The sequence below is a fragment of the Grus americana genome, chromosome 2 (assembly GCF_028858705.1).
Source record: "Grus americana isolate bGruAme1 chromosome 2, bGruAme1.mat, whole genome shotgun sequence".
NCBI lineage: Eukaryota > Metazoa > Chordata > Aves > Gruiformes > Gruidae > Grus > Grus americana.
In genome coordinates, this window is record NC_072853.1 from 83,181,563 (window position 1) to 83,193,761 (window position 12,199).

Sequence of the window (12,199 nt, forward strand, 5' to 3'; positions counted from 1 at the left end):
ACACGTGTTTTTACTTGAGCGGGTGTATATGTAGATAACAGCTTTTTTTTCAGATGGGGTTATGCTTCAGGCCACAGGAGTGCTTGTGAGACATAGCAGTGCTTGGAGCAGTACTCTGGCAGTTCAGAGCCCATACTCATGTTAAATGCTTAAAGCCTGACACTGCTTCACTTGACAGAATTTGAGAGGGCTGTGATGAAATGCCGCTTGGTGCCTCACTGATATAATCCCTTGATAAATCTTGCTGTCGAATATCACAAAATTTAGTCTGAGAAAAAAAACCCACCCCTTTTCCAACATTAAAAAGTATACTGTGGTAAGAAGTATTCAGAGATGCTCTCAAAATCCTGGAGGAGGAACAACTAATAGATGTGGGAGAAAGCTTGTGCTTGCATACAAGGAACTGAGACAGAAATCCTCATTGACAAGGTAATGCACCACTGGCCATTAGGAAACCAATTATTAAGTTGATTATTTTATGGTTTGCTTATATTGCACTTAATCTTGGTGTTTGGTTGTGATTTTTTAATTAATTTTAGCTTCCAAGAGAACTCACAGAAATTTGACTTGAGGTCCGTGTAGTTTGGTGCAGATGTCTACTAGGAATGTTCTCAGGGTTTGGGGGTTTTTTTGTGTATGTTTTTTTCTTTGTTTGTTTGTTGGTTTTGGGTTTTTTTTTGTTAAGGTCACTTCATTTAGGAAAGCATTGCTGTTAATCTAATGTTTGGTGGAAACACTGGAATACAAAGATCTATGGTCTGATTTTGGAGGTGACATCCCAGCTTGAGGTGGAACAAAAGATATATCCTTTGCTATTTTTCTGTTAATTTCATCGTGTTCTAGCTCAGCTCCCATTTAGATAGAGACTTCAATGAATATTATTCTATGGAAAATAAACATGGAGAGTTTAGCTCACTCTCATGGAGTGAGCGCCATGAGATGAGTCAGTTCTTCCTCCTACAATGAAGCTGCAGATCAGCCATGTGAAGAACAGCAGTAGAACAGTAGAATTATGAGTTTAATGTGCAGCTGGTTATAACAGAATTTGGGCACCTAGCCCTCCTGCACACATTTGAAGATTTTAGCCTTAATCATGTGTCAGCGTTATCTATTGAAATACTGCTAGAAATTTGTCCATTTTTATCTTTGTTGTGAAATTCAATAGGCAGGAGAATATTTCTAAATATAGCTTATTTTTTATGTTATTCTCTCAGGAACTGGCTTTCTTTTTATCAAACCCAGATTCCTTAGTAGCTATTCATACAGTGTTTAATACAGATGGTGTTTCACTTTGATACAGAACTCAATTATATAGCTATTTGTTTACAAACACTGAATTTGAAAACAGAGCCATCAACATCACTTTCTGAGTGTATCACAAGACTTCGAGGAATCAAGGCTGATTGTTTTAAAAAGTTGTACTGAATGCCAATGCTATGCAATAAAATTAAAAATTCTTCTTTCCAGCTTCATGTAAATATATCATTCTTGGAAGGAAGAGCATCAGCAACCTCTTGCATTTGATACTCCAGCATTTAATTTCCATTTGATCCTAATCTTTTGATAGTTTCCCTTCAAGATGAAGCAATGCAATAGATTTCCCTAAGCATGAATCCAGGTTCCTACATAAGAAAGTAATACTGGAGTTTTATTCTGTATCACCTGTCTAACACGCATCACCAAGAATAAGTGTTATTTTCTTCCAGTTTTCCATCCTTTTGTCAAATCGTTTCAGCCCAGTTTCAGTGGACTTACATCCAGTAAGGTCAGTAGAAGGACTTCGATGTGTTCGTAATGGATTTTAGAAGCAGATCCTCTCTTTCTGCTGATATTTAGCAGATGTGGCAAGCAAATGACATCTTCAACATTGCTTCAGATGTAAGCTTCATTTCCCTCTGAGCCTGAATACCTAGTGTGTGACACAGTATGAGTTTTTTACCACGTTATCTCCAGTACTTAAGACTATTTCATGTGTTTATACAGTTTCATTTAACACAGAACAGACTGAGGCAAATATCAGGGAAAAATGCATTCTTTTGCAAGGTTACATTCTCGATCTCTTTAATACACTGGTTATCCATAGGAACAAATGTGTCAAAGATATTTTAATGAAAAGAATTATTTTTCAGTCTGAACTGAATTTTGTAGAAATTTGGTAATCAGCAAAACCACAAGAATTCGCAGATGGAACAGAAACCTTCCTTTTCAGGAATCCAGATGCCATTTTTATCTATTATTTTTAAAACAGTATCAGGAAGACTTACTAAATAAAATTTCAAAGCTTTTGTTGTATTTAGTTGACTTTTAAGGAGATTCTAATACTTTTTGTGACAACTTGCAGCATGTGCATGGTTGCATTATTCAATAGTGATGTATTTTAACTGGTGAATTAGAGCATAAGACGTAAGTTTCATAAAAAGCTACTGATCTTACTGGAAGAACATAGGAAAAGGAGAGCATTAAAACATGCTGTTTTAAAATTACTACTTGTTCTCGTATTTATTTTATATCTTAGCAACAGTGTATGTTATTATCTGGAGTATTTTAATATTAACACTAAAACGTGCATTAAAAATATGAAACCGCAATTATTAGTCCTCTGCATTTTGTTATCTTTTGTTAGTCACTGCACCAGTAATTTCCTGATATACTTTAGTGTAAAAAGATTTCTAGTGGTTTAAATTTATCTTTGCTATCAGTAAGAGTTTGTACTCCAAGGCTATGCTTGCATACAGGCTTTGTTCCTGAGTAAGATGAGGTATTCCTCGAAGAAAGGCATGATCCTATGATCATGTGCAAGCACTGGTATATTTTGGTTCAAAAACTACATGTGGGTTAGACTAAAGAGTGGATCAGTTTATGTCATCTACTCATGCAGCTTCAAAGGCATCTTAAAAACATTTTTTTCCCTTCCTGTTTACACAGGAAATATTCTAACAGGTGGCGGCATTTTCAGAGGTGGTATTTTGATTTGCTTTATTATGGTGCTATGAGATACTTTGTGATAAAGTAAAAGGTGTTTTACCTTGTAGTGACAACAGAGATGATATATTAAGGTGGTCTCCAAGAACTAATGATTAAACGTGAATACTTTTCAAAATATTTTTTCTGTAGGGAGAAAAATTATTATTGGTTTTAAGTTTTAGAATAAAAGACATAAGATATATAATCGTTTAAGAATATTTGTTTGGTTGGACACTTATTAAAACCCTCAAGAAATGTGTTAAGCTGTACAAGTAGTTTGCATACTACATGCAAATTTGAAAGTATACTTTTCTTAGTAGAGGACAGAGCAAGTGGTAAGATAAGGAAAGCTTCCTAACATATTCTGAAGATAAAATATTATGCAACATTCTAAATGTGTGACAGTTCCCAGGTACTTAAGATAGTGCTAAAGACTATAGATATTACTGCAGCTTTATTACTGATACAGATTAAACAAACAACTAATATAAAATATTACTCTTTAACTATTCCGAATGGATAAAAGCTCAGTCGTTGTTTTCTCTCTCTCATGAGTCCTGACCTTGAGTTAATACATTCGTGGTGCAAAAATAAAGAATTAAAAACTGCATTTGTTTAAAATGTTCTGCATATATTAAATGGCTTTACATACGAAAGAAAATCTGATTGAGCAGTACCACCTGTAATATGGAAGCCAGTATTTTCTCTCAGTGCAAAAAATCTCGTTTTGAGGCATTTTGTCTTCAACCATTTGGCCTAAAGTTTTCTAACCCTAAGATTGCTTCATGCAGTCTCTGGACTGCATTTTGGATGAGATATTAAATCAGAATCACCTGACATAAAAGGAAAAAAAAGAATAAATTCTTCTGTAACATTAAAAAAGAATGAAAATGCACTGAAATTTTAAAAATGTATTTGCTTTTACTGAAAGAGATTTTTCTGTGTGTTGAAGGGAAAACCAGCTTAGCTATGAGGAAACGTTTAGTGAGGAGTAGTCATGGAATACTGATGAGGAATGTGGGCAGGTGAAACTGGAACTTGGGACAAGAAGAGGCTGGGACAACAGCTTTGAGGGGCTCACGCTGGAACATGGAGGGCGACCTAGAACAGTGTCCTCAGGGAAAAGCGAGGCAGAACTCTGTCCCAGTAAGGGAACATACCAACAGTGTGTCGAATTAACTTTGAGGTTTCCAAATCTCACTATTGCCTCTTATTAGCAAACAGGGAACCCACTGCTAAGGTCACTCATTTCTCTGAACTTCTTTACTGAGCAGAAGACAAGCAAACACTGCTACCAGCTCTCCTGCTTGCTCAGGTGGTGTGCTGGCTTTAGAGTTTCTAGCCCTGGTTGTAACCTGGTGGATTGCAATAGGTTACCACCTGATCTAATGTTGTTTGAATTTGCTTTTTAAAAATAAGGGACTAATGTACAAAAATTTACTCCTGAGGTTGTAGGCCAAGCATTTCAACGTTGCTAAAAATGAAAGTGTGATTGCCTGTGTGTTCTTACTTCATTACCCACAGGCATAAGCTTTATGATTGTTTTATTATATTTTATTATGTGTCCTATAGGACCCCAATCAGTTCTTTATCCACTGTGGGAAAGTCTTTATTATAAAGCCACCACCTCATTTTTTGCAGCAACTGGAAAGCATGCAGGAAAAGAAACATGACTCAGTGGTTAAGCCAGTCAGGTGTTTCCCTCAGACTACTCAGTTATATTCTTATCTGTGCCAAAGATTGCATGGATTCACATCAAATAGTTTACAGGGAGTCACTTGGTGAGGTGCTTGGTTTTGGCTGCTTAAGGGAGATACTGGGTCACAGTTGCTGCAAGTGAGATCGGTGGGGAGCTGTGCTTTGAACATTAAGTACGGCAATGCTCTAACTATTCTGAAGAAGAAGAAGAATAATCAGTTTTGCACAGGCACACTGGGTAAGTAGATTTGTGAATACCGTTTAAGGTCCATCCACTACTGGAAACAGGGCACAGAGATTTTCATAAGCCTTTATTTTACATGCATGCTGTAAAACTAAGCTAACAGCTGTAAAACACTTAGGTGTTTAATGGTGAAACACATAAAATAGTATGTGAAGTATGTGGTTCTACCGTGTATCCCCACCAACAAGAAAAAGAAATGAATTGGGAGAGGGTGATTTTCCTGGCGTGTAATTAAAGAGAAAGGAAAATGAAGGAATTTATTTAAACCGATAGCCCGTGGAGTAATGAGAGCTTAAAAAAATCTAAGGATCTCAATCTAATAAGACTTCTCTACTGTGCTTTTATTTAGATCAGTGGTGAAAGCTATTTTATTTGCCTGCTGAAGTAAAGACTTCTTTGTTTTAGCGTGTCATCATGAGAGATCAGTTTATACAAGGCTTGCTGTAAATCACAGCCTGATTTTACAAATCGGACAGCTTTAATATTTGTGCACTGGATACCACAGCCTTGAAAGGATTTAAGCTGTTCTTTTTTGATAATATAATTTAGTGTTCTGATATGAGACTCTCCGATTTATGCCTATTTTAAAATTACCCCAAGACACCTGGTGAAACAGTTTCCATTTCAGCTTACTTGAACTTTAAAAGGCATTATATGCTGGATGTAATAAAAATCCAACATTGCTCCTATTTTCATTCTTCATAACTTTCACAAGTTATGACCTATATAACTGATTTTTATTCATTTAAATAATTTCAAAAGGAAACTCAAAATACAACAGGAGGCAGAATGAAATGTGACAATTTTTTTAAAGTAGTAATTATTTGCCTCTTCAGATAACTCTCTTCACAAAATAAAACAGAACAGTTCTAACAGGGCAGAATATACATATCTTTATAATATGAATATGAATCTCCCAGATTTGTGGTAATTAGGTACTGGACATGAAGTTATTGAGTCAATACTTGACTCAAACTGTACTAATAAAAAATAATTGCTTTCTGAGAAAAGATTTCATAATTTATGAGCATAAAGTTGGAAGTGTCCTCAGTTTCTTCAGTAGGAGCAAAAGACTAATGACATTGAATAATCACTTTCTTTAAATTTTGAACTAAAATTTTTTGTGCTAAGTCCTAAAAACGTTCCTTATTTTTCTGCTGTGAAAACATTCCTACATTTCTGTTACCTTACGTGGACATTCTAAGGAGAGATTATGTCTTGCACAAGACTGTCTACACATTCCTTCAGTTTGACTTCAGGGATAAAGCCCATGTTAAAAACTCAATTGCTAATCTTATCAAGTGGATTGTTCCTTCCTGAATTTATACCTCTCTAACTCGTCTGCATCACAGTAGCCAACCTTTCTGCGGGGGCTTAGCATAGTGGTGAGGTTTGAATTAGGGATAAAGCACAAGCATGATTTCACAATAGCAGTGATCCCTCTCCTGCCCATCTGAATACTGCATGCAGCTGGTGCCGTTATCTTGTTCTGTGGAAAAACAAGTAGTTATTTGTGGGGCTATCAGTCCAACCTTTATCTTAAGAATTAAACATGCTTTGGTGAGATCTTGAATCCATTTGTGTAGCTACTTTAATGCCCACCAGCTACTCTATCTAACTTGAATATAGATGCCAAGACATCTAGTTTATGTGAAACAGTTGTTCCAGACTCTACTGAAGGCTAAATTTAACATTGGTTCCTTTTTTATCACGTGTGATCTGGGCCTTATTTGCAGTAGTCGTCTCTAGAATGAAAGAAAGGGTATAGGTATATTAGAGATGCAGACATCCAAAACTGGTCCGGTTTTCAAAAACCTGTAATCAAATATATTCCTTTCAAAGATTGTGTTCTAAGCAACACATTTTAAAAGGAATACGTTTGAGAGTACTGTGGAACTGTTTTCTTAAAACTGCAAAGGAACTGTGCATATGAGGGCTAAGACAATTGGAAAGCAGAAGAATTGAAAGTTAAGGTAGCGTGGACTTCAGGCTTTCTACAGTGCCAAGCCACAAATTGTCAGAGAATACATCAAGCAAAACTTAGCAGAAATTGTGTGAAGATGATGAGCATGTTTTCATTTTTGCAACTCATGAATATTTAGTTAGTGACTTTCAGAAGACATGTAGAAGAATAAAAAGAAATAAAACCAGTTAACATAAAAGTCATGGTCTAAGTCATGTCAGTGGCCATATTTAGATGTTCAGTTTGAGTTGAGCTTTGATTTTTATTTAGAATTTCTTCTAGGATGTGGGCTTGATATTTTGAAAGATGGAGAGACTTTGCTTTGGCTGCAATAATAATGTAAAATAGTTTACCATTACTTATGTTATTTAAATATTTTACTTGATTTCCATTCCAAGATGAAAGTTCTGGTGAAACTAAAATGCATGCTGGGGAAGTTGAGAGTTCTTCTGAAATGCTGAACTAGGGGTGAGGATTTGGGGGAAAGACAGGGGAAAGCAAGAAGATGAAATATGAGACTTTTATTGTATTTTCCTGTAACTTTTCCAAGAGGGTAGTAGTATACATCCAAGGAAGATTTTTTTTTAAATTCTCTCTCTTCAAGGAAGAAAATCTCTGCAAAATTATTTCTTTCTTTTCACACCTAGATCTTCTGAAGCAGAGCTATTGACGATTGCTAAACAGTTAAAAAGCTATTAAGCTTCTGCAAAGTATGAGCACTTTCTGAATTGGAGGTTCAGAGGACTGCACTCTCAAGGGTAAGCAGCCCCTTCAGGGTAGTAGTAGCCCTTCCCCTTGATAGCAAGCACATTGTCATTAGCACTTTTCTCACAGTTTTTAACTCATTTTAGGATAGACTGGTGGACTAGGGCTGGTTAATGGTTAAAACTGAACTTATTACAGCATCAAAAGGCGAGAAGCCAGCTGTAAAGTTGTGGTGAAGCTTATCATTGTGATGATAAATATCATTATCATCTATCATGTATCAGTGAAATACTACAGAAGAGTGTGACACAATGAAACATTTCTAAGCATGTCCCACACTAGGTCTTTGCACTTTTAAATTGATTTTCCCACCTGTTCAGCTATGTAATAGGTTTTTTGCACTCTAAGCACTTTAAGAGTGGAAATATTTCAGTCAGCCTAATCTTAGGCGCAGTTTTACAGAACCTCCTTACATGCTTGGCCACGTGTGCGTTCTTTGTTGTTGATGCCGCATGCCTGCACCACGCGTGTATCTGTGTCCTGCCCAAGGGCCAGACTCTGCTGCTTTGTGGAGGTCTCAGAACAGGCTGTGCATGAAGCCAGTGAATCACATCGGGAAGAAAATTTCCTGCCAGTTAGAACTGGCAGCTGTATGCAGTCCTTTGACCAAAGCTATATTCCGGCAGTTTTCAGAGGACATTTGTTGTTTTATTTGAAGTTATAAATTTTTAATATTATAACAAGACTTTCAGAAAAAAAAATTTGGGCCAGTACTTTGCCTTTACACCTAACACAGGTTTCTTCATAATAATATCCAACTGTAGTCATGAGAATACTTCATCATGATGCTTTAGAGTGGCTTGTGATCAGATTGAACTTTTTATTTGAATGTGACTTTTTGGCATTCTTCATTTCAGAAAGCATGACTTTTTTCTTACCTTCTATGTCTTTCAGGGCTCCTGTGGGAAAATTCCAAAAGTTTTGTTTCAATGCAATGTTCAAGGATGTAACTGTACCTGCCACGTCGTTTGCCCAGAATAACTTCATTTTGTTTTGCAGAGCCTGTCCTTGGTCCTGACCCTCACCATTTCCCTGCCTGTTCCACCTTCTACTGTGAGCTAATTACATCCTCTATATGCAATCAGGCCTTTAACTCACAATTTTTCAGTGTTGTTAAAGCCTCATGTAAGTACTAGTTTTCTCTTCAGTGAAACATAACATCTATTCTTCCTCCCCCACCAGGTATAACAACTAGATTGAGTCTGAGTACTCCCATTTATAAGTTATTAGGTTCTATTTTTCTCTTTTCAGCAACCTTACTTTCAATCTCTTCTTTATTGCTGTGGTCAGTCCTTTAGAGAATCATGGATACATTTTTTTTTTTTTTTGGCCTAAGAGTACATTGGAAGCTATCAGTACAAATTCCTGCCTGCTGCCTTTCTGCTTTAAGTGATGTGTTTGATTTTTCTATTACACTTCTTTCTTGTTTTGGGTCTCAGTAGACTCCTTTTTGTTATGTTACATGTTCTGGGCAAGAAAAGTACTCAGGAGCCACGTTAATTTTGAAAGCAATTTATACAGAAGTCACAGCTTCAGTTAGCTTTCTGGCACGTGCACGCAGTGATGTAGATATCACTTCCAACCCCCTTGCAACACATGTGCTTACATTCTTTACAGGTCAGACAGTCATGTGTGTCTTGTGAGGATCAAAGGCTCAGACCAAGCAATAATAGAGCTGAAATGTCAAGGCATCTCAATCTCGGGATCTCACAACATATAGTTAATGGTTAACACGCATTCATGGGACTTGTACACAGCTTCCTTACCGATCACATTGCATCTAAACAAGCTGAAGTATTCAAAAGGAAGATATCGGCATATGTTCAAACTCAGGTGCGCATTCCTACGACAGTGTAATCTGACAGTCGGCAGACAGACTGGATTCAAACAAGACCAACTCATTAAATGGTTGGGTGTTTTTTAGAGAGCAATTCATAAGTATTTTCACCACACCTTGATTTAAGTGTGTAGTTTGTCATGTTTGCCATCACTGGGGCTCTGCATCAGAGTGAAGGATTATATGGAAATAAATATTGCTGTAGAGTGGTCTTGGTAGAAAGAGAGTTTTAAAGTGATCACTCCTAAGTGTTTAGGAAAGACTTGCATAAAGGCACCTGGTAAGTAGAGATGTTTGTGGAGGAGAAGATTAAAAATAACATCTGCTGTGTAGAGGATGAAAGTGAATACATGCCACAGTTGACATCTTTAGGAAATGAATAATTTACATGAGTAAAAGCAGTAAATCCAGAAGGTTAGTATGAAAAGCAATCAGTATATGATCATAAGCAGGAAATTCAATCTGCATTTCATAAGTATATTGGATATATCTTGAAGCAGTTTTGCAGGCTTGAAAGGCCAGATTTTGCAGTTTGTGACCATTCGTATAATACAGTTTCCTAAAATACATCTCAACGATTGCCAGTATCTTACATTTTTTAATGTTTCTCCTCTTCGTTTCAAATAATTTTCTTAACATTGAAAAGCGTAAGCTGTTTATTCTTGCTTGCTAAATTAAATTTTCTTTTGGAGTGTCCACTTCAGCTGAAGGAACAGATTTTCTTGTCTGAATTATTTCTGAGAAAAGACAGTCAGTGCGCTCCAGTGGCTCTTCAGCACTTCAGTGAGTCGTCTTCAGTTTTAGAAGAATAGATAAAACCTGTGTCTGCACATTCCTCTGCAACAGAGCTGTGTCCTGAGCTCTCACATTTTTTGTAAGGGAATTCCACACCCCAGATGACACTGTCCCTCCTCTCAGTATGGCACCACTGCATCTCTCTCTCCAAGTACCCTACGTGCTGAAGGCAGCCTCGTAGTAGGTCTTTGACCTTGCACCACATCTGCGGGAAGTTTGCTCTGAAAGTATGAAAGAAGCACAGGCAGATTATCTGGTATAAACCCCATGTCCTTTTTGGGGCCTCACTCGACATTAAGTTCACTGGCAAGGGACATGCAATGAACATTTTAAAATCTAGTTAAACATGTTTTGCTGGTTTCCTGTTCTAGGCTCAGTACAAGAGTTAACACTCTCTGAATTTGATCTAAATCGGAAAGACAAAAACCAGAAACACATTAATTTTGCTCACCCTCTCAAAGACCCTTTCCTGGGGTCATCAGGTCACATCTTTAGTTCCCATTCACCAGATTTCTCAGTGTAATAGTGGTTACACTGTACAGCCTCCACCAGAAGGAATCTCTGGCCATCTTCAACAATTGTTGAGCAAGCTTATTTCCAAATTAATGAGCAGCCTGGCTTCTTACAACCTCCTAAAAGCCACTTTCTGAATTCAGGCCCCATGGCATATCACAGCCTGATTGTCCAACCACTTAATAGAAATGCTCTTCTGTGTAGTTTTCAGAGGGAAAAGCTAGCACTCAGTTCTCCTAAAAAGGCTCTTGGCTATTCAGCAACAATTTCTTATTCCGCTCTACTATTAATTTGCCTAAAAGCTGTATGGTTTTGAAGAACTCTAGTTTGTATTTTGTCTGTGTGATTGTATTCTTTCAAGATGTCATTCTAAAATTATGAGAGCTGTCACTGCTGATTAGCAGCTGTTCTGCTTTGAGAAAAATTGGAATACATTGCAGACTAATTTTTTGTCATTTCCATGGTTCTAAATCTAAACATCATTAAATTCAAAGTTGTCATTCAATGTACAGATGAATTAAGCTCACTTAGTTTGAAAAACAGACAAAATAAGATTTAAAAAAATCCACAAACAAGATTAAATTTCATGTGCAATTACAGAAAAAATCTGAGTATGAACACAGATACCTCTGAAGAGAAACTAATTAGCATTACATTTCTTAACTATTTTGATAGAATTAGATCAGGTTAACTAAAGTTCATCACTCTTTCTGTCTCTCATTTCATCCCTCCCTATAAAGTGATAAAGTTCTAAGCCACATAGTTCAAACCAAAGTGAATACTTATTCATTTTGATTTTACTCATTTTGCTTAATGTTACTCTTTCAACAGAAAAAGTGAATGATTGTGACAGAGGCTGGTTTAGTTTATTAATGTTCCTGAAATTGTGACGGCTGGGGGTCTGTCTGTCTTGTTCCAAATTTCATCAAACTTTCAATTTTGTACACTGAGTTAATTTGGCTTCTTCTTGCTATGTACCAAGAACAACATTTCAACACAGTAGGTAAAATGATGATGTTATTAATACAGGCACTAATTTAGTCAAGCTCAGTTTGATATTCAAAATTTCACTTGGAAACTGTATGCAATCAAAGTTCTACTTGTTTTCCAAGAGAGTGAAGTTAGTCACAGCACCAGAAGTTCTGGTCTTTGAGATATGGATGGATATCTTGCCACGAAAGATCATAAATTTTTGGCATTTCACCATCTTTAAATATAATGGTAATGTTTTGAAAGTCCTCAAGCAAACAAGTTTTTCCCATTGTGGAATGTACCTCCTAACTTCACTGTTCAATGCCTCTCGAGGAAATCCTGAGCCATTCATTCAATTTTTTTATATATATATATGAAGGTTAGCTATGTTCTACTACTATTAGCACATTTTTACTATGCTAATATATGTCTGTCATTTTTAGGAGAG

The 12,199-nt window shown here is 36.5% G+C and overlaps 1 long non-coding RNA gene across 1 annotated transcript; it reads left to right on the top strand.

Moving 5' to 3' along the window:
• The first annotated feature begins 355 nt into the window (after positions 1–355).
• Positions 356–8,759, top strand: LOC129202974 (uncharacterized). Its single transcript, XR_008575880.1, has 3 exons — positions 356–429; positions 7,517–7,627; positions 8,634–8,759. It is a non-coding gene; the product is annotated as an uncharacterized LOC129202974 (long non-coding RNA).
• The last annotated feature ends 3,440 nt before the right edge of the window (positions 8,760–12,199 follow it).